The sequence below is a fragment of the Oryzias latipes genome, chromosome 12, assembly GCF_053564925.1.
Source record: "Oryzias latipes strain Hd-rR chromosome 12, Olatipes_Hd-rR_3.1".
Lineage (NCBI taxonomy): Eukaryota > Metazoa > Chordata > Actinopteri > Beloniformes > Adrianichthyidae > Oryzias > Oryzias latipes.
In genome coordinates this window covers 20200419-20224127 of record NC_136248.1, presented here as the reverse complement: position 1 = coordinate 20224127, position 23709 = coordinate 20200419, and the positions used below count along the sequence as shown (strand labels likewise).

General features: G+C 39.3%; 1 long non-coding RNA gene across 6 annotated transcripts in view; it reads right to left on the bottom strand.

The window, feature by feature from the left end:
- Positions 1-13304: 13304 nt before the first annotated feature.
- LOC110016063 (uncharacterized) overlaps positions 13305-23709 on the bottom strand; it is a 67483-nt gene continuing 57078 nt past the window's right edge. For all 6 annotated transcript variants that reach the window (XR_013659552.1, XR_013659556.1, XR_013659553.1 and 3 more), the window contains 2 exons: positions 14176-14263; positions 13305-14001 (listed from right to left, as the gene is read on the bottom strand). This is a non-coding gene — a long non-coding RNA (uncharacterized LOC110016063). The remainder of the gene's footprint in view (positions 14002-14175; positions 14264-23709) is intronic.

Below are 23709 nucleotides of genomic sequence, written 5' to 3'. Positions count from 1 at the left end.
AAATACTGTAAGCATTTAACCTAAGGTTACATTAACTGACAAGCCATGAAGGCATGTACTGCACGACGACTCAAGTACCTGTTCATGCTGCAACATCTGCACTAATAGAACAAGACAGAAATTAATTTTGTGTACATGCATACACTGTTTGTAATACATTTTATCCATAACGTATATCATGAACTTCTCTCTAAGAGTTAAATGAAAAAACAGAAGAAAAAAAAAAATATATATATAGGTATTTACAAGGACTTTTCCCCCAACAGTGAACAGTGGGAAGACAGAAAGCGCATGTCGTTACTTCTGCACAACAGTATTTGATTATAAGTTATTGGCTGCAAGCATATGGCAGCATTCAGCCCCTACATTCTGATGCACATGACAAAACAAGTTTAAAAAAGTGTAAATATGTACGAGCACACTCACACTAGCACTATGTTGTCACGGTGATGGTGGTTGCAGGCCATGAAGACTGATGAGCAAGATCCTGCCTGACATGCCCTGAAAGAACAGATTTGTTGTCCTCCTTCATCACACCTACCTGTTTTTTTCACACTTGGCTTCTTTTACTCGTTTCCTTGCCTTCTTTCTCCCCAGCCCTCTTTCCATTTTTCTTTCACCTTGCTGAGCACATATTCCAGTGCCGCGAGACCTGTCAGAATGCCACCCCCCACCCCCTTACCCATACCGTGCACCTTGCTCTGGCTGGTGTTGGCACCAGCTTACAGTGCCATCCAATTGTCACCTGCAAAATACAAACAAAACCTCCTTTCTTCTTCTGTTCTTAAATTAATACAGCTCTCCCACACACACACACACACACACACACACCCCCGCCCTTGCATTGTCAGTCCTGTCCAGCTTTTCACTTACAATTAGCTGTGGCGGGCCTCGCACTCATCAACTGTCATGAGTTTAGCACCCAGTCATGAGGGGCTTGACAGATCAAGTTAAAGCACACTGACACCACTGGTGTGAAAGAAGATTCTAATTCTGTATAATTAGCTGACGAGAGCATGAGGGGGGGAAGGGGGGGTTGCTTAGGCGAAGAGGCAGTGCGTCGTAAGCGCTTTCTGTCAACTTAGTGTTAATCTCAATTGTGCTTCGCTGTCATTCATCTATCTATCTATTTCTCAGTCTTGCTGCCCATTTATCTCATTAAGGCCTCCTTTCTTTTGCCTTCACTTACACCTCCCTGAAATTTTCTTTTACTGCATCTCTAGCTTATAATCTGGTGGTCATTTTTCATATTAGATGCCCATAACTTGTTCGTGGAATTATTTGAAAAGGTTCAAGATATTAAAAACAACTATAAATGGCTGTTTTCCACAAATATTTACTCCTAGTGTAGTATTTTTCAAAGGTTAGTCTTCATAAACACTTTAATCTTCTATAATTTGTACCACAAGTTATGATCTGGTAAATGTAAACATGTTTTTAGGAACTACTCACACACTGACATGTAAATTGGCAGCCAGAATAAATGACCTTGTTATTTGCTGGTGGCATATTGAGACTTGGCAATTCTTTAAGCAGATTATTGTTTGTTGTTTGGATGGCCTACTTCTTTTTAGTGTTCCGGTGTTCACAGAGAAAGCAGCATTACCATGTTGCGGCTTTACTTGTTTAAGTATGGTGGGCCATCGAGACCAACAACAAAGCCTGCCACAACTGGATAGTCAGAGGCTCAGAAATGTCTCTCCTCTCTATAATGTAACATAGCAGTTGTTAGCACTAAATAGAATGACAGACCGGGGCAGAGAAAGAAATAAGAAATGCACATGCAAGCATGTACACTGTCCATCCTCAGTGCCAAAACCTGCCCTCCATCTTGGCACATGCAAGACATACATGCAGGATGAAAAATGTAAACACACACACACATTATAAAAGAACCTTGTTATGCTGAGGACAAGTAGGATGATGCAAAGTGACATTGTGATGCCAAATTCTTTGCACTACCGGCTGGGTAGTTAAAAGATATTAGAGGTCGTGCACCGGACTTCAGTTGGTGTAGGAAGACGATGTGACAAGCTGCATGCATGTGTGTGAGAATCAGTGACACTTCCATTTGTGACAGAGGATCACCAGATATGGACCAAATCAGTGCATTTATCCCAACATTTTGAAATCCACATTACATGATTTCGCCTTAGCATAGTTTCAACTGTCCCCTTAATTCAACCCTCTGACCATAACATCATGTTTAGCGAGTTAACCACCCATGAGTGTCTACATATCATACCGTGACCCAACAGTTAAGCCCGGCGCCGGGGCCCCCGTGCGCCAAGCACAGAGTGAGCCTATCCAGCCGTGGTAAAGGTGGGCTCCAGCCATAGGCTCGAGCCAGACACAATAAGCAGGACCACTGATTTTTGAAATGATATCTATTACTGTTAGTGACAGCCGTCTCAGACAGTAAGCTTTGATGCTCCTAGGGACTGACAACCCGAACAGAGTGACACTGATAACTGTGGGCACAAATCAGAATTACTTTACCGCATCGACAGCACCATAACTGTCCGGTTCTCCCCAAACCTGAACCCGCTTCCTGAGCTGTTGTCTCACAAAACTCAGTGTAAGAAGTACAGAATCAAGATGGCGTGGAAATAAAGCTGATTGGAAAAACAACAAGTTGTGGAATGGAAAGCAGGAAATACAGTTGTATTATGGTATCTAAGGGCAAAACAGTATAAAGGATAATACTTTGCTAAAAGAGGTTTTGTAAGTTTTATAAATTTTTATTTTAGGATAAAGGAATTGCAAAAAGCTTTCTTTAGAAAGATGATACATAAATGATCAGATCTGTCACAATATCTCTATAGTGAGGCATAACACAGAGAGGAGATTCCTGAGTTTAGTGGTTTTGGGAAGGGGGGGGTAATCTATAATGTTTTGAAATATCTTTGGCTTGAGGATTTCCACTTCCACCTGTCATTGAAAACACTTAACAAGAGCATCAAGCATGCGCATTCTTTTAATGCATTTCTACACATTTATGTTTGCCCATTCTTTCTTTTTCTATGTGAAATGACTGTTTATTTTGGACATTAAAGGCTTCGAATATGTTTATATATATATATTTAGACATGTCCAATTTCATATAAAATGTGCACATTAAGATTGGGAGAAATCATTTTACTTCAAACATTTTGTTCAAAATAAAAATAAAAACGTTGTTACTATCCTAGATAGCTTAGAAATGTTAAAATGTTGAAATTAGAAATAGTAAAATCCTTTCAAGTCTGCCTGTTTTGATTCTATACTTAATCAGCTTTCTTGTAGAGGCTGTTCCTAAAACATATCTTTGAAATACTGTACTGACCAAGGAAACCATTTCATGGCCTTGAAAATAAAACAAGTTGCATTTAGGTATTTTTAAAGATTTAGAAAGTATTATTTTAGCCTAAAATACAGAAGGAGTTCATGCAAATATACACCTTGGGTGTCAGAATATTCATAACCCCTAGCAGTAAAATCTGACCAACACAAGTGGCTTTCAGCTATTATCTGTTTGCTAAGCTGCTGGACAGGACAAACTAGAAATGATTTTTTTCCCCTTTTTGTTACATACAAGGCAGAAGAGCCAATAAAAATTGTGTTTTTGGTGTTTTAACCTGTTCTTGTGGCATTTATATAATGGTGGAGGACATACATAAAGAAAATTTTGCTTAAAAAAGCTTTTCTGAGTATTTAGTAATTAGACAGAATAAGAATTTATGGAAATATGCAAGTAAATGCTTTGTTACTGTTTATACTTAATTCACACCACTGCAATAGGACAGTGAAAGTTAAAATTAGAAAGCACAAAGGTTTAATTTGACAATGTACGTTCTGGAATTATAAATCCAATAATTTAAAACCATCATACTGAAAGAAATTGTTTAATCAAGAGGGGTCAAACTGAAGGATTCTGCAAGAGTTAAAAAAGGAAACCATGCTTCAAGCAATATCTGCATAAACAAGGAACAAAACTTGAGGCTACATTAGGAATGATAGATACTGTGTAAAACTTATTTTTATGTCTGGAGCCGTGATCATAAGTTACTTTGACCACCATGCTGGTCTCATTATGTTGGTGTCGGCCTTTTTTTTCAGTAGGTCTGAGGTAATGGACTATGTGGTGGGCATTTCCAGGCCAGGCTGAACTCATTTTGAGTCTAAGGCCGAATCCAAATTACTTCCCTACCCCTCTGGCTCCTCCCATTGGCTCCAATTGTAGGGGCATTTGAAGGTGTAGTGGAGTCCAAAAGTCTTTTTTTACGGAGGAGCTGTAGCGACTTAGAGCTGGTTATCCCTCCGCCGGTGATCTATGTCACGCTGTAGCACGGAGGACAAATGCATTTATTCACGTGGGTGTGGTCTGAAGCGTGGAGGTTTAGATTTAAATTCAAGTATTGTGTTTTTGTTTTAACATGACCTTTGAAAGTTACAAAACCAATGTTGTTGTGTATTTCCAGAGCACTAGCAGCTACACGGTAATGTAGATGACCATTTATGGCACCACCAAGCAGTGGTAACGTCAGGATTTGAAGACGCTATTTTTTCTATATCTCTCTGCTTAGAGAGATACTGTAGGGGTAGGGAGAAGCTGAAGGGGTAGGGTAGCACTTCAGATTCAGCCTAGGTCTAGAAATAAAGAAAAAGGAACAAGGTTCAATACAATATTTTGAATATTTGGTTAGATAACAGCAGTCACTGAATACTGAAGCAGTTGTTGTCTCTGTTCCTATTATCTATAAATAATCCGGATTTGAAAAGTCTCAACGCTCATAAAAATTATGGTTAAAGGCAAATGGATCATAAAGAAAACAGATCCTTGAGTGAGTCTTAGCGAACAATGAAGCCAATCTGCACAAGGGGAGAACCTGAGCAGGGCTTAAATGCTGTGGTGACTGAGTGATTAGAGGAAGCTGACAGGTGCAAGTGAGCTGGCTAAAATGGGTGGTTTTGCAGACAGTGATGGACTGAAATTAGCTATCAAAAATTAATTTTCATTGTATCATCTTAAGCATCAAAATCGTGGTTAATTTTTGTCTTTGCCCCCTACCCCCACTTCATGTGTTTTATGGCTTAGACTACATAAAATATATCAATGAGCATTATTGTGACACTCTCAAAGAACACTCACATATCTGTGTAAACATTAACTGTGCTGTCTTTTTACTGCTGTTCCTGCAACAAAACGTTTTCATGGTTTGCTGAGCGCTGCTTTCTGGTCTTCCTCAAATTCCACGTAGCATTCCCTCTTTTTTCTAGAAACATGGTTCTCCATAAATGCTTATCTTTATAAAGGACACTAGCACATTCAAGATAAGTACAAAGGAGAAAAAGTTCAGGCTGTGGTGTTTGTCGATGAGAGATGTCTGTATCTGCATGCAGCACCAGCAGACCGCTCCTCAGAGGGTGGAGGGAGAGGTAGTGGTTTCCACTCAGCAGAAAGGCCTCTGGCCACCATGCCAGCACAATCTCTTCAGCACTAGGGACCCCCATTGCTCTCTACATCTCTTCCTCTCTTTGCCTTTTGCCTCTCCCCCAACCCACATTTATTTCTGTCAGCTTCCATATTCTTGTCTTCACAGCACGTTTGCCAACACTCAGAAGACGTTTCTAGTTCGTCTAGACGAGGCCCTGCTGTCGACTGTGGGGACCCCTGGTGAGTTGGTAAACAGGCACACCAGCTTTTGCAGGCAGGCAATCCAGTTCTACACAGAGCCTGGGGACACTTTGGAGTCAGACCTTCCTCTGATCCTTGTTCTCTACAGGGACGATCAGCATGCCTGTTTAGGCCCTGGTGTGACACCACATGTCCTATAAGATACACCAACACAGGCACCCGGCTCTTCCCCTGCAGTCCTACGGTCTCCATATGCACACATCACTACAATGAGCGTCCTTTGGTGAAGACCCCAGCATTCCCAATTTCAGAGATATTATCTGAAAAGATAGTTGCCAGTGGATAACAGCAAAAGGTCAGAGAAAGATTCACTGATCATGACAATGATAAATTCAATACCCAGTAGCATTCATGGCTTGAAATTTGACTGTGCCATTGAAACACGTATACATATTTAAAGATAAATAAATGGTTAAGTATTTAGATTTTCTGCAAGAACAACAGTCAAAAAAACAGTAGTGTGTAGATAAGTGTTAGAGAGACAGAGCTAATTCAGTCATATCCTTTTCAAAATCACTTACACAAAGAATCCTGTTTTACTAAACAGTTCTGTTTTGGATTTACAACTACAGATTTTTTTCCCTTTACTTTATAAAAGAAAAACTGGATTTAGATTAAGCAACTGATCAAGGCAAAACCTTATTTTGAAGTCAGTTATTTGATAAAGTCAGTGAGCAACACTATCAAGTCTAAATTACTTTAATTGTTTCTATTGTTGTGGATGGGACATTCATTTAGTTTTTATTTGAATCGTGATGATGCATCCTCACTTGTTGAGACCAGTAACCTCTTCACCTGTCTTCTTATAAAAAAAGTCAAAAAAGGACTTCATAAGATATTTAATTTTGATTTGCTGCCTTCTACATTGTGCATGTGGATTAGAGGGATACATATGCAAGAACTGTATTTTCCCAACCAATACTATTCTATAAGACACCTGACCAATGATATAATCAGTAGCAAGATAAATTAATTCTGCAATAATTTCCTAAATTCCCAGAAATTGCTGTAACTTTGGAGTTTAATGTAAGGGTTAGGACATGGATTTAGGACTATAGGGTCAAACTTGAACTTGAACTGTACTTTATACTCAGCCTTAAGGATTTCCACTTTTTGTTTGCCTGTACCCAGTACCATCACCATCATGTATTTTCTTAATATTGTGTAGCACTGTTTAATGTGGAAACATGACATATTCTTGCTCCTTTGTTGATTGTTTTGAGGAAAAAAATTGTAATCACAGAAGCTCATTTTAACTGATATTTAAGACTCTTGGATATTTTAACTTTTAAATAAAATGATTTAAGACTTGCAAAAGAGGATTTCTTTGGTTCAATGTTCTTTTTAAAAGTATTCTTAGTTAATAGAATAAACTGTTTCTATTGACATTTTTGTTTTTTCTTTCATTTTAGCTCTGCTTTTTGGTCAAGTTGGTCTAAACATAGAAAAGGAAGATTTGACTTTTTTAAAAATAAATCAGCATTTAATAACAGTGTAATAAAAATGGCTTTAAAATATATAGTCTTTTTTTTTTCTGGTTGGCCTCACAAAACCAGAAAGACTAGATCTCATCCTCCTCAGTTTAAAGTCTTCCACTAGGTCCAGAAGTGGACCTCCCCACAGTCGGTCTTTTCTGGCAGGTCGTAAAAGATAATTGCGTTGCCTGTGCTTTTTTAAGGTTTTGCCAACGAGTGCTCTGGGGTGGCCAAGAGAAGCTCATGTGTGTTTAAAATGACACAGAAATAGTGAGGATACACCTATACCTCAACAGACAACAGATTGGACATCAATCTCCCTCACCTCTGCAAAAACAGCAGAAGAAGGAAAGGGGTTGTTTGAGGGAACTGCATGAATCCTCCAACAGTCTGTGAACCACAATACAAGGCAGTGTATATGTTCGTGTGTACAACAGTGTGTGGGCCACGTCAGACCCAGACCTGCCAATCTACAGGGAGTCGTTTCCTTGTAGTTCCAGCCTTGTTATAACTTCATTAGGTGTAGGTAGCGACACCGTGGTCCAGGAACTCATAACACAGGCCAACTCGTCAACCAAGCTTGGATATAGCACAGGTATGCATCTGTGTATGTTTTGTTTATGTGCTGGAGCAAGTGTTTTCTGGGGCAAAACTATAACCTCCTCCTTATGGTAAGATTAAAACAGACATTTAGAACTTCAAACGGCAGAAGAATTGAACAAGTTCCCACTAAAATCGGAGTGCAACAATTTCCCATTGTAGGAATCATTTAGGAGCAGAGTTATTGATACTAAACTAATAACAAAACTCAGAGATGAATTTCTAATGAGCTACTGGCACCCTGCAGAAAGTATGTTCTAGAAAATGACACAGGTTTTTAGATTTTGGCTGAAACGGCATCCTCATAATTGATGGACCACTGGAAACGCTTCAAAAGTAGATGAAAAGATTATTGGAATGAGACTTTAAGTGACCATGAATAAAGTTGCGTGATCATTTTGTCTGTTGTTCTCTCAGATGTGTATTATATTTGGCCATCCAGGCACAAAACAGGAAGATTCTATGGCAAAAGGGAATTTTCAGTCAGAGAGAGAATATGATTTTGTGTAACCCTTGTGCTATCTTAGATGACCCCACCCTTACATTGACGTGTTCTCCATACCATGACAAAGGTGGATAAAGGTGAAGAGGATTTCATGAAATCCATGGAAACCAATGAAGATCACAAATCATTGAAGAAAAATGTTCAGCGCACTGTCTTGTAGGGTCTAGATGACCCCACTCCCAATGTCAAAGTGCCTAGGATAGCACAAGGGATAAACTTGTTGTCATTTTTACCATTTGACACATTTTGAAATTTTGTTTTTTTCCATAATGATAATTGGTAAGACCTCCCTTTATTAGGGCCAATGCAAAACTAGAGAAATCTACAGCTAAAATGTGTCATAATGTTTGCATGTATTACTGCAGGTCAACACTTGTCTTTTTGTATCAGTCAGTTAAAAGTTAAAACTTATCTGAATAATCAGCCTTGGCATGAACAAACACACTGATCGAAGCATACATCCCATTTCCAAGGGAAAAGCCCCCCGTTTATTTATTTGCTGGATGTCTGAACTTGCCTGTCTTGATGCTGTTGTGCTATAAGTGAGTCAGAGAGGTGCCCTTAATTAAATCAGTGGGCTCTCCTGTTGGGTTGAGGCTATCCCACAGATCTATGGTAATACACAGCCCGGGGTGGAAGACAATTCCATTAGTGTAGGACAGGGGTTGGGGCTGATAGCACTACAGATAGGGCCCCCACTTGATCCAATACATCCTGGCTGACTGGCCTTAGCTTGTTTTGCCTAAAGTTCTATAGAGCTAATCAGCACTGTTTGCAAAAGTCGGGAAACATCATCTCCTTTCCCACTGTGTCGTATATGTACAGAAAAGTATTGTAAGCAGTATTTAACTATGCGGTTCTTTGTAAATTCATCATAGAACATTTGAATACATCAGCCAATGAGTGATATCACAGCATTTGGATATTATTTCATTTCTCTAGCTCTAAATCAGTTCAATTTCACAATATTATGGCACATAATGATTTAATAATTGAAAACTAAGTTTCTAAGAGACTTCCTGGCTCCACTCTGACCAGTCCTCGTGCATCATTTATGTGGAAAGAAATTAAAATGTTCATTCCAATTTGTGCACTGTTTTTTTTTTATTGACTTTTACATAAACATGGCAGTGCTTTGGTTTTTGACACTTTATCTCAGTGTTTAAGTACTAAACATTTGTTTTAATTTACATTTCAAGAACCTTAAAATATGAAAAATATGTCAAGTTAGTTTGAAGCCACTCCCAACACGCCATTTAAGTTGGTGTATATTTTTCTGCTAACCTGTGGACAGTTAGGCCGAGATGGAGTCGGCAGGCTTTGGCAAAGCTTGTGATGAAAGCCAACAACTCTTGTTTTTATTGTCCACTCTCCACCAAGCGGAGTGTTGTGGGAACTCTGGAGAGTTGTGTCTGCTGTTTGATCACACTCTGGCAGTCTGACCTGTCATTAACTGGTGGCAAACATGGCCCACACACAGAGCAGCGACTGGAGATGCATGTACATGTGTATGTGTTTCCCACACACAGCGCCACATACCTCATGAGAGAAGGCAGGTCACAACGTGTCAGGGTGTCGAGGATTCATAATGGCCATTTACTCTTCAACAGCTAATATTGGCACTGCTGATTTACAAGGAATTAGGCTGCTCAGACTCAGGAGGGGCCTCCATCAAACTTCTTTGAGATAGAATGAACACCTAACTCTAAAACTTAAAAGTTCAATCAGATGTACACAATTTTGTATATGAGAACACTCTAATGATCAGCTGTCCAATTTTTTAAGAAAACTATTGGGTTATTTCAATTCTTTTCAGTTATATTTTCTATTTTATGTTATTGATGGTAAGTGGCCTGGAGGTAAATTTTAATAGACTTTTTTATTTTAATATAAATTTGACATAGAATTTGAAAACCTTTGACCGGTTGTTAATTTTCAATGTCAAGTAGCTCATTAGCTTACTTGATATGACCCAACAATGGCTGGGCCTATTTCCTGCCTTTAAGTACAATTATTAAAAGACAAATTATTAATTGTGTTAATATGTATTAATTGGAACATGGCTAACTTTTGCCTTCAAATCGGCAAATGCAATACTGTTCTGTTTCTTTACATTTCGGCTGTTTCCCTTATGCTACATTCACATCTGGCTTGGAAATGTGCATTTGACTTCCAATGAAGTCCATGTAAACACGTGTATATCCGCAGTTCAGGCCCCTGCGTTCATACGCATATTTATTATTTGCTTTTGGGCTCAACGTATACAACATGCACTGACTGTGAGCTGTGATTGTGAAGACAATTACAAATCAGGGACCTGGAGTTGGTAGGGTTGTTTGTGTAGCGTCCTTTTCAAAGCACTTAAGTGCCAACCGTTTGAAAATTGACCATGAACGAGAAATTGTTAACTGCAATTTGTGCCCGGACAGACTTATAGGACACCAAGTTTTCAAATATCAGAATAAAACTGTGAAAGAAGATTTACAAGATTTGCACCACTTCGATAATTCTGACCAAGCCGCTTCCAACTGTGAGCAAATGCACTAGCATCAGGTTGAGAAAGACAGAATGACGCCATTTACTAAAAGTGCAAATAAAAATCCATTTTAAGTGCATTCTTAAACACGCCACACATCACCAGTGTGTGTGTGGCATTAGGGTTTGCTAAAGTTCCATTTAACTCTGTCTTGTGCATTCTCCTCAACCAACTACTCTAAAGTCCTCCTTGACTAAATCTATAAACCACATCTTTGGTCTTTAATGTTAAAGGCTACTCGTGGTGTCTCTAACATCAGCTTTCTTTTATATCCAACAATGTAATATGAGATGTCCCTTTGATGCATTCTTGATCTTATCCTTCCTTACAAGCTCCCAATAAGAATGTTTACTCTACATCTGTAGTGCTGATACCTCCAGCTCTGTGGAATGTAATGTTAGCCAAAAAAACATAATTAAAGTGCTCACAAAGGATTGGATGATGGTGAAATATGGAATTATTTAAATTTTGAGCATTTTTTACAAAGAATATTTCACTTTTCTTCTTCAGTAACAAAAAATTGTTTGGGGCTTGACATAAAAACAGTCATTCAATACAATATTTTAAAATTAATTCTTTAAAAGAATGTTACATTTTGCAAATTGTTGCACGTCGTGCTCAATACAAGCATACACTTACCTATGTTCGTTGGATAGCAGTAATTCTGGTGAACAGCTGTTTGCAGCCAGGAAGAGTGACAGGGACCTTAGGGAGCCAGTGGAACTCTAGGGACTGTGACAGAAACATGGTGACAAGTGATGGCGATGCCTTCCTCATGCATGTGTCCCTAAACTGCTTAGGACAGCACCCTTAGCATCAAGACAAGATGGAGATCAAGCACCAAGCGAGGCTAATAGCCGCAATATATCTTGCTGAAGTCATCTCTGATAGAGGTTTTGTTTTGTGATCACATCTGTTGGGGGGACAACGTGACTTGTAGATGTCAAATTGGATATACCAAAATGGCTTCTTGTCTACTAAGTACTTTCTGGATTTTGTGATAAAAAGTGTAAAAGAAAAAATAAAATAATTTGACAAATAAGGGGTACTAGTAGCTTTGTGCTGGCAATCTTCATAATTTGACCTCAAATTCAACCTCAAAAGAAATAGTTGAGAAGTCTCATTCAGGTGCTAATGGAGACTTTGTTTGGTATTTGTTCGATCTATTTGCAGAGTCAAAGTGTACACAACAAGTGCATGAAGGGTTGACCAGACACATACAAAACTTCAGTTTCAGCTCTTAGAGCTTGAATTCCTCACAAACAAATATGTGCACTTTACAAGCCTCTATGACCAACTGGAGACCAGAGAGACATTGACATGACCCAGATAATGGGCCCAAAGCCTTGCCTCCACAATTTGATCAATTTGCAGTTTCCTCACAATCGCAGGCACCGCACTGTCCCCCGCAGCTACTGTATACCCCCTCCCCACGCCCAGCCATGCAGACACATCACTGCTTGCCACAGCAAGATGCACTGCCTTTCTCCCCTTTTCCCCCCAAATCACTGCTAAGCCTGCCTGATGCCTGCTGCCGGGACACGAACATGCTCTTGCTCCTGTCATCTCTTAGCAAGCACAGACAGGAGGGAAAAAGGCTGACAGTTTGTCTTGTACCATATGCCACGTGGCAGCAAAGCATAACTGATATGGCCAGAGTTTGGGCCACAGCCAAGGGCTCTTCTTGTTGTAATCATTTCCGTGTGTCTGAAAATGTGAAATAAAACTACTGCTCGTCTGTCATCAGGATGGACTTTTTAGCCTTTAGACCCAGCATGTTTGGAGAACTGCAGTGGTGGTTGTTTAACTCATACCAAAACTCCTTTATAAAAGAGCTGCTGTGGTGAGAGGAGAACATAGTTTCCCCCTTTTTTCCTCAAGAAGAGAAAAGCATAGGTGAGGAAGACAACAGTCCCTCCCTCTCTTCGCCTCAAGAAATGTTAGTCTTCAGCAAAGACTCTCAATCATATTTTCACCAGTGGAGTCTTCACACACTCTGGATGGGGGGTGGAAATTGAGCAACACTGTTGACAGTTTAAAATTGACTTGTTCGGTTTAGGCTTAGTGCAGGCAAATTTGTTGCAGATGATGTTTCTAACCCTTAAGGTAGCACTGCTTTGATCACTTTACTCAGAGAAGAAAGAGAGGGAAAACACCCTAAGGCTACCAACAGATGTCAGAAACATTTAGTACTTGCTTATACCTATGAAATAAAAAGAGGTAAATAAATGCATGTTATTTTTGTGCCACTTTGACAGAAAAAATAGGCAACTAAATACTTTTTAATTTTTTTAATGAAAAGTATTTACACCTTTGCATTCTAAAGATTAGTGCATCAAGGGCGCCCAGTTTTAATGTTAAGTCAATGTATGGGCATAGTCAAAGGTCCAGTGGAGCAATATGGGCGTAAGGCGTGGCACCTCAGTCTGGCAGGTTCGCAATTTGGGTATGGCAGCACGCTGAGAGCTAGAAATCTGAACTTTGGTAAAGAAGATGCATCATGTCAACCAATCAAGGATTCAAAGGTCCTCTCCTTTATTTTGGGTTATTTTTTCCCTCTTTGGATCATTGCAGGGCAGCAAGTTATCAAACTGTACATGCGTGCACCTATAGAGGTTGTATGACACTCTTGAAGCAGTACGTTTTAAGCTGAAATGAAGTAAAAATGGGTAGCTGTATTCATATCAAAACAATAAAATAAGCAGATGAAATAATGTCTTATAGATTTACGTTTTCACGTGTGAAAAATGTCAAAATCTTACAGCTTAAACATGATTCATGTTCTTTTTTATTAGACATAACATTATGAAATAGACATACACCTTAATATTAAGAAGTATTGGAGGATCTAGGGCTAGGCCCTTTTTAAGGGGTTCCCTCATTAAGTAACTTTAACATTAACACTTGTTAATTCTGGAAAAATGTGTAAGAAACAGAAATTTTAAACTTTACATTCTGGTGTTTACATTTATAATTTACTCAAACATTGTGTCGTGTAATGTACAGTCTTTTAAAAACGTGTTTTTTTTACAATGTGTTAAATAATAAACTTGTAGATTTTGAGCGTTTCCAAAAGGGTACACCGGCTTTAGAGTAAGGGGGCTGTCAGTCATCAACTCTGGGATGCATCATCCTCAGCAGCTGGGTCGATCAGGATATAATGGTCACCATTTACGCTCCAATGATTCCCTTCCCACCTTCACAGAGACTGTTGAGGAAAAACAGTTGGAAACAAGGAGTTGATGAAAAAAATGACAGGTGAGTGACAGAGGCCTTAAGGTATGAGAGGTGAAATGGGTGGGTGAGGGTAAAGGCATGTAAACCAGTGAGAAACTGTGCAGTGCCACAGGTGAAAAGGTGCCAAAGTAGACGGCTGACGCACCTTGATGGCCCTAACGGGCAGAGGGGACACAGGTGAGGGGCGAAGCACCGGGCGACTTTCCAGGCTCTTCACAGCTGCTTCTTTGTCCCTGTCAGATAAATGTATGTGAAAGTAGTTTGAGAAAACCCAATCACGTGTCTCTTAAAGCTAAGTTGACACATTGCTAAAGGAAAAGTCAAATTGCAGCTTTCTGTGTTGTTGAATCATTTGACGCATCAACTTTCAAAAGACATGTACGCTTTCCTTTAAAGCGTACATGTCTTCATTTGAAGTCCTGTTATACATCAAGTCATAACCTTAATCATAGGTACGATTGGGAATTGACCAGAATTCACCACATTTGCAGCTTAATACCCCAAAACTTCCAAACATGATTTATTGTAGCCATTGACCACCCCCACTGTCCTCCATTATCTACTCCTCTTTTTACACACATTTTACATGAATCATATGTACATTTAGCTTTAAACAACCAAACATTAGGGGGATTCATGCAATCTTACATGACATTACGCTTAATGGGGTTTTTATAAATGCTATAAATATAAATGTTTCATCCCAACTAAACCGTATGTGGGCTTTTACTTTAAACATCACATAAAAAACACATCAGCAAGACAAAACTACAAATTGAACTAAGTGGTTCTAATTACACATGTATGTGAAGCATAAAGCAGAACAAAGTTTTTATAAGGTCTGATTTTCTTGCCTAATCATTATTAGCCAGGCCCTTGGTCAAAAACCTTCTGATTTGTTGGTGTTCATGTTTGTATAACAGTCTATATTTGTTAAATAATAACGATAAAGTTAAAATTATTGAACCGTAAGGTATTTAGAAGGCAACAAGTATGTTTTAATCAATAAATTTGTTTTGGAATTGAGTTCCAAAAGATTTCCTAAAGGGTTGCATTTATAATGTAAAACATTATTTGGAAGAATTATATATGTTGTGAATGGAAGTTATTGGATGCTAGTGCAGTGAATATGACAATGGCAATAAAAACAGCAATTTGTGAATTATTTTTTCACAAATATCTTTTTTTTTTTGCATTCTTAGAAGGAAAAAATATTTTTCTTCTTCTAAGTTTTACTTGCCTGGAAAATCCACAACTTAGCTCCTAAAGTTTGTAATATTTTTGGTTTTTAATATTCTAACAATATTTATTCCTTATTCTTTACTTAATAATGGAGTTACTATACATTTGACAACCATCCAAAAACAGTGATGCTCTGCTCCCTGCAGATAAAATATAAATTAATCAGAGGTGGGATATTTTATTCAAGGGTAACAGCAAACCAGCCACCCATCTGTCTCTCATCTTCCCAGTCAGCCATGTCAGGTGGGACCCAAGTGAAAGAGGATGAGAGCTTCTCTGACTGTTTGCCACGCAGCTCTTTACGTGCTGCTGAGTGTCACTGCCACTCACCCGCCATTCTGATGTATTCATTCCCCTGTTAATGTCAGTCTTAGCCAACACACATGCAAATGCGAGCTGTACAGACCTCCAAAATATAGAAAAAAAGAAAATACTTCATTTATGTTTTAAGTGTACATGGGCGTTTGAAGGGCAGAACAAGAGTGATACATATAATTTTTGCCCCTTCAAGTAGGCTTGCCATAACAAATACCTGTAATTGTACTTAGAAATGCTGCTCTTATACTCTGATGGCCTTGTCTACAGATCAGGGTCCAGCCCAGGATTTTGGAGGGGCAAGGGCTCCAAGTCGGTAAAGGGCAACAAAAGCGCACAGTTTTTTCGGCCTTTAAACAATATAAAATTAAGTATATTTTTCAAATAAAGTACTAATAGATCAGTTACTCCAGGTTCATGTTAATTAACCACAACTGTGTTCATTTTTGTTAATTGTTCTCTGTGTATAGAAGTCTGGTTTTCAGTTCTTCATTGTTAGGTCATCTGCTTTATCTCTTTTTTTGTTTCTCCACGGGTTTTTGTCCTGTCAAGGTTTATCCAATAAAGGTTTATATTTCTGCCTCCAAGCCCAATTTCATGCATTTTGGGTTCTATGCCCCCAGTTCCTAACAGTTGCACCCCAATTGAGGATTCACAAACTTCATTGAATAAAACACATCAATTAGCTTCAGATCTGTAGTAAGGTCTGTGTTTTTGTTATTGACAAATATTATACATACTGAATGTCTTACACTGACTGACACTCCCTACTACCGGTGAGTGCAAATTCATTTAAAGCAAAGAGGAACACAAGTAGGGTAGCAACTTTCTTCTTTACTTTTCCAGGAGATTGAACAACAAAAAATATCAATAACATATATATATATATATATATATATATATATATATATATATATATATATATATATATATATATATATATATATATATATAATAGTAAGAGTAAGAAAGGATTCTACTAACATTTCATGTGAGACCATGCTTCAACTTTTCTAACAGCTTTTTTGTTAGTGTAGTATATAATAGGCTAGGATTTCTCTCTATTGTGAGAAATCTATGAACTCTCCATAAATATGGTTCTTTTATTTTGAAACTTCTCCTGGTGTTTTATTTTGTAGGCTACTCAGTACCCTTTTTCCAGTCCCCTCACGATCTGCTGAAATCTGTGTTGTGCTCAGCCACATTGCAGAAAAAAACAGACACCATGACTAATATAGAGCGTTTTTTTCTGAAATATGAACCATATTTAAGCCCGTTGAATCAGTGGACAGAAACTAGTTAGATCAGAACTAACAGGTTCGAGGAGCTTCCCTGTCACGTCTCTTCAGTTCTCCGTGGGGCAGCAGTTCCTGTTGCTGTCCCTCACTCTCTCTCTATCTGTTATCCAAGTGGAGCCACTAAGACAGAAGCAGCAGCTCAGAAACACCATAATACTAGAAAATTGGTACGATAGAAGAATATTGTAGGGATTTTGTAGCAACTTTTTTTTTGTTTCACTAACAGGAATATAAAAAAACAGAGGGCACTAGGGCACTTTTTATTACAAGGCAAAGAGGGCAGGTGCTCAAGCACCCCTAGGGCCCTATGTGTGCACGTGCCTGCTACAGATAGACTCCAGCTGTTACCATGGCGGGCTTGTTTTTAGGCCTCGCTGTCAGTGAATAGAGATGTTTCAAGCAGACTGAGTGACAACATGAGAGGCCGGCATTCTGAAGGGGCGACCAATTGGATCATGACCCATGAGGGACAGATATGGGCAAGGGATTTAGCCTCAAAGGTCGCAGTGGGGTCAAGGAGTGTCTTGCATTCCAGACCTCTAATCCTTTCCCTGCAGTCTGAAACACCAGCCTTCACTGCTCTACACAAAGACAGGGAGATGTCCACTGCTCTCATTATATTTGCCACATTGACTGCATGAGGACAGGTTGCAGAAAAAAGTTGGATGATAGCATCTTTAACAAGAGCATGTGTGGGTCTTCTGCTTTCAAATCTTCCTGCAAAAAGAAACTAATGGCTCAACTTGTCCTCCCAACTCATTGTACCAATTTTCTACTTAGCCAGCCACCCCCTGCAGGGCTTTGAGTTTCTCTGCTGCAAAGACTCTAAAGTGCCTTGGATGTAAGTAATTTGTCAGGTCAACCCAACCCCCTGCTTTTCATGTTTTTTGTGTGTCAGCAGGAGAGCATTTCTGTACATCACAGCTTTGTCAGGGAATCTCTTCGACTCTGTCGCCAGAGCAGGCAATCCCACACTGTTCGGTGTCAGCGCCTGTGTAAGCAATGACCATGCTGGTAGGCATCAATTGGAAGCTGGGGCATCCTTGTCATGGCAATCTGAGCCATCCATCAGCCCAATGTGACACGCTGCCATCCAACACCAGGCAACATTTGTGACGCCTTTTCTAAAACACTGCTTCACATGCTGACAAGTTACACCATAGATGATTACAGAAAGAGAACCTGTTGTTGTTTAATCTAATACAATATTCAATATGCTCAAAACAAATAAAGCATATTGGTTAAATTGCTCTATTTGAGTCTTATACTGCATGAAACTTGACATTTTGGCTGAAGGAAAGCTTACTAGTAACAGCCTTCTACTGTTTGTGTTGGAGTGGTCCTTCTGCCGGGCCATCAGTTGTCCCCCTCCACTTCCCATTCCACTGCAGTATACCAAACTGAGCCAAATAAAACACAGGCTAACATAATGTAGCAGCATGTCATCTGTGGACCCTGGAGCAAGGGTGAAACATGAGCCACTCTGTACCAGCCATTTGGACAAGAGTTAAAGCAGCTACAATTTCGCCCAAGCTACAGCCCTTCTGTTGCCCAGTGTGGGACCTGAGTATGTGTGCTAGCAACAGATTGAGTAATGCATCCTGTGTGGTTGTGGTGTGCTCAGTGGGCCAGAGAGCAGTCTTAGCAGGGGGCGACTTTCCCCTTGGCTCCAGGCCACAGCACTTCATCGATTTGTCCACTGGGAAACGTCTGCCATTAGATCTTAAGAGTTGATGGAGCTCACACAGAGAAAAGACCAAAACCAAAACAAGGACAAAAACCAGGAACATAATATGATAACAACAATGACATTTAAAGAAAAAAAGTTTGGATGAATGTGTTTTTATATCCATGTGTTTAGCATCATGAAAAGGAGCAGTTAACAAAGTCTGCAGGATGTATGATCATCCTGTTTTTCATTTTTTTTTTGGTAGAATTATGAAGTGTTAATTATCCCAAGTCAGTGGGAGGGCACACAGTATGTGAAAGTAGACCAAAAATCTGGCACTGGATCCTGTAACTGGTTGGAATGACATTAATGAGGTGAGAGCTGATGCTTAGCTACTGTATTCTTACTAAAACCTTCTCACGGCAAGTTTGCATGATGAAAAGACGCGGCTATCTTACATTGCTGATGATGCTTGGGAAAAAGTTTTGGAGATGATCAAAATATGATCTGGTTCTTTGTTTTCACTTGAGTTGCTATGTTGGGAGATATCCTGCCAATGTGGAGATCTCTCTGACATTCTCCTTTGAGACGGAGCTAACAGGAAACATGCACACACTGGCACATGTGCTAGTATATGGCCTGGCACGGTTCCTGGCCCCAGATACAAGATGGGTGGATTTATTTAGTGAACGTGAGAAATAGCTAAACTCCCCTTGTCTTGACAGTGACTCTTAAACATGTGAAGCATGTAAGAAATTTATCATGCCTCAGCAGGAAGCATGGATCTACTCTCTCCTTTGCTGAGTTCTTAGTATAGAAAGATCTTGCAGACATGTAAGGAAAGAACTTTTCCAGTCTTAGATTTTTGCCACTGGTGTCGAGTATAAACAGGTTAAATGAGCCAGAATTTTACTATATTCATTCATTCATTTCTTGACCGTTTTTCCCTTTCGGGGTCACGGAGCTGCCGGAGCCTATCCCGGCCACTTGTGGGCGAAGGCAGGGGACAACCTGGACAGGTCGCCAGTCTGTCGCAGAATAGATAATTTTACTATAAAAAGGCTAAATGTATTGCTGTTCATAACATGACAGCAAACTTTGAAGAAATCCAGATTATTTTTTTTCAACCTCTTAAGAGTTGAATCATTGCTTTTCAAAGTGAAGGAAAAGCTGTGGAAGGAAAGCGAAATGGAATGAACAAGCAAAACAGAACACAAGCCAGAGTGGGTGAGGAGAGTTGGTTTACAGTGCAATCAGCATTAAGGAAATTGGTTTGCACTAGCACTGCGAGTGGAGAGAGGTGATTGATGCTAAGTTGGGCTAGCAGGAAGGAAGTGGAGAAATTAGCAGCAGGCCAGGGCACTGAGAGCTGTCAACTACTTCCTGGTTAATCTGGGGTGTGAGGTGCTATGCCTTAACTGCCAGCACCATTCGTGTTTGTTCAGATTTTACACATGCATACAGATCAGAAAGAAGATTTTAATTAATTTAAAAGAAAATGGCCAATTTTTTTTTAATCCTAATTCTGTCGCCTCCCCATTCACGTCTTCAACAACACATCACCACAACAGTAGTCTTCAGGGCACTGTGTCAAACTTGGCTCTGCACACGCCAACAGTGTAGCCATGTCAAACCCTGACAATATACTGGTACCAAACATGCAATATAATCAAGAAGGGCAACAGAAGACAGGAACAGAAGAGGAGACACAAAAATGCCCTTGATACTTGGGTGTCACTGGGTGGTGACAGCATTTCCTCTGACAGCCTCATCTTATAAAGCAGCACAGAAGCCCTTACGTCTCCTGACAAGTGCTTTACTCATCCCAGCCTCAACTCTCTGTTTCTACGACATGACGATATAAGAAGAAATTAAATGACGGAGGCTAGATAAATGGATGGATATTGTAGTGGCAAGAGGATCAAATCGTGAGAGGTTGCGCTGAAATTTTGTAGACAATTTTCTTAGATTTAAATGTGGAATTGTGGAAAATGCACTACAATTGTTTTCCTGTGCCAGAGGTGCAATCCAGGGGTCATGCACCTGTGCCCCAACAGGTTATAGTTGTATGAAAAGAATAAAAGAACTACATTTATAACAAAAGCAAGACCTTCAAATTGGATAAAAGTATAAGAAAAATATCCAAGGCACTTGGGATGATGTTTTAAAAGCCCAGGTTAGGTCAGACGTGCTCAAGAACATTAATTAGGTAGCAGCTTAAAAAAAATCTTTAAACTCAAAATAAAACACAAAAATGAGAAAGGGACAAAATAGGCGGAAGCCGGTGTGGTGTAAAGGCATATACTGTAGTAGTTTATTTTAAAAAACTTTTACATTATTCTGGTTTGTAGCAAAATCTTTCCTACGGTGGCCCTGAAGTCCAAATAACACCAACAAATCAATAAATGCAAAACATATTAAAGATCACAACAATAATTTAAGAAGCAAAACAAATGATTAAAAAAAACATATTTTAGAAATCAAAAGAAAATTCCAGAAACCAAAACACAATTCCAAAAAGATTAAACCAAACAAAAAATTAAACATATTTGAAAAGAAAAACAGTTTTCAGAAATGAAAAAAAAATGAAAAACAGTAAGAAACTGGAAAAGGTACTTAATATTGGATTTGTATTGAAAGATGACGTTTGATTTTTGATGTTTGAGTTTATTCAAATCCGTCTACAATGTCCGTATACTAACAAAAGTTTCATGATTCGTGCGAAGCACATTCAATATCACTTCATGTCAAATAACTTTTGGTTGAAATTATGGCTAAATGCCATCATTGTAATCAGGAATGTCCCATAATACCTACCTTTTATGGTTTCGTTTTTGTTTTATTTTTTTAACATTTCATTTTGATTTCTGAAAATGACTTTTGTTTTCCAATTTTTGTTTTCCAATTTTTTTTTCATGGAAACTAGAAAAGGTAAATTTAAAAAAATTTGAGCATCAAAAAGGTGAAAGTCTACACATGCTTAATGTGCTTTTGTGAGCTTTGATCTCCAAACTACACAAGCAGAGTAATCACAAATGGAGATTACACAACAAAAGCAAAAGGTCTTTTTGTCTAAATGATGATGACTGACACTTTAGAGACAGAGATGATCTCACAGAGATGTGAGATGAAGTAAAAAAAGATGGCTACTTAAAAAAAGCCAACTTATAAAAAAGTGCTCTCTTCCTCTCAGGCAGGTCTGGGTTAATGTCACTCTCCTCCCTCCTCTCATCCCTCTGCCGCCCGTTCTGCGTTGCCGTGACTTGCTGGCTTGATTTATCTGATGGAAGGAATTCTGAACAGAGCTCTGGCTTTGGTAGGATCCGTATACTGTAACCTTTTCCCCTCACCAGATGTTCATCTCTCAAAACATGGTAATGCTCACCCCCCCCTAAACATATCAAGTGGTCGCTACATGTTTACGTGGACCATGGTCGACACAAGCAACACCGACGGTGACATGTGGGGTGAGGAGGGTGGAGTTGGAAGAGCAGGCAAAAAGAAAAAAGGGAAAGAGGAGCAGGCAGACAGAGCGGGAGATGTCAGACATATGCTTGCGCCAGCTGATGACACCAGGATGACCCGAAGGAGTAAGTGGAGATAGGGGGCAGAGAAGGGGCTGATAACTCCCGCAAATGCTGTGATGGGTGATACTTTGAGTTCAACGGTTTGTGGGGATCTGCACCCAGACTGATTTATTGTGTCCTACCTTTTTACACAGCATTTTCTTTTTACATGCTTTGGTGATTCTGTGCTGCACATTCCAACAAGAGATGTAAAGGGCTTTGGAGTCACTATAAAATCCACTTTCATTAGGAAAAAAGGACTCAAAGTACTGCAAGGTCAACTTAAAAGAATTAGGGAAGAATCCTATTTTTATGTCTTTTGCAGTGTGCCCCCCCAAAAAACAGGTAATATGTTTTGCTGAATTTGAAAAGTTTTTGTTTTACAACTTTAAGATAATCCAAACATTTTGTATATAGGTAGGTTTTTTTGGGTCAAATATTTTCACTGATTTTGCATACTCCAAATCTAAATAAACGAGCATACGTGTGTGAGTGAGGCAACTAATTACACAGTTTCTGTCTAAATATAAATTAAAAAATGACTGTATGAAATGGAAAACATAAACCCAAAAAACAGATGATGATAGAATGAGGATGATCAGAGTTAAGCTACTGTATGTCAAGCCCTTGACAGCTTTAACTGTCCACACCAATATTTGTCACTTTCAGCATGTATGAATTCTTGATTTGATGTGCCCTGATTGATTCAGCTCCATCTGACCCCATCGTTCTGTCTTTCCTGCTCTCACACAGTCTGTCTATTCATCCTTACAATTCTCCAGCTATCCAATACTGCAAAGGATATAAAGTGTAAGCAGAAAAAAATGAATGGATTGCAGGGGGGAAAGCAGCCAGTGATACTGCCCTACCTGTGACCTCCTGCTTGACATAGTGAGCCTCAAACGGCAGACATGATAGAGGATCGAGTGCTTCAAAGTAAGCCAAACAGAGATAAAACCCTACAGGCCCCTCAGATGATGAACGAGTCGCGTTGGAAGAAAAAGCCATCATGTAGCCTCTATGACACCTGGGCTTTGGAGCATAGTGTCACATCGTGCAGCTTAAAATGGAAGGATCACAGAATAAGCAAACCAAGATGACAGTCGATGTAGTTTTAGCACTGCTTATGTTTGAAATACATTACATACTTGAAAACTTGATTTTATCTGAACTTATATTTGTCTAATTGTCCATTGCTGTTTTGTGGATTTTATTAAAAAACATCCTTTTAGGTCCATGTGCCCTGTCATTATGGTGTTCAGACCAAGGCTAACCATTCTGTTTCCATATTGTGTGCATGTGTGTGCACTCTTTTGTTGCTTGGCACATTCACCTTGGTTGTTTTCATAAAATCTAGGCCTGTCAAAGCAAAAAATGGATTTTCCTCTTTCCTCATTGTGATGTTTGGAGCATGCGGGGTTTGAGTGGTTCCCACTAGAAATGACGCCCTCCTCCTATTCTTAGCCTTGAACTAAATGAATGGTGAGGAACAGAAAGGGATCAACAAAAACTTGTTTTGCACATTTGTTTGTGTGTCCATGCATCCGAGGGCCTGTCAGGTCTTTTCAATACGAAACACTGCCCATCCC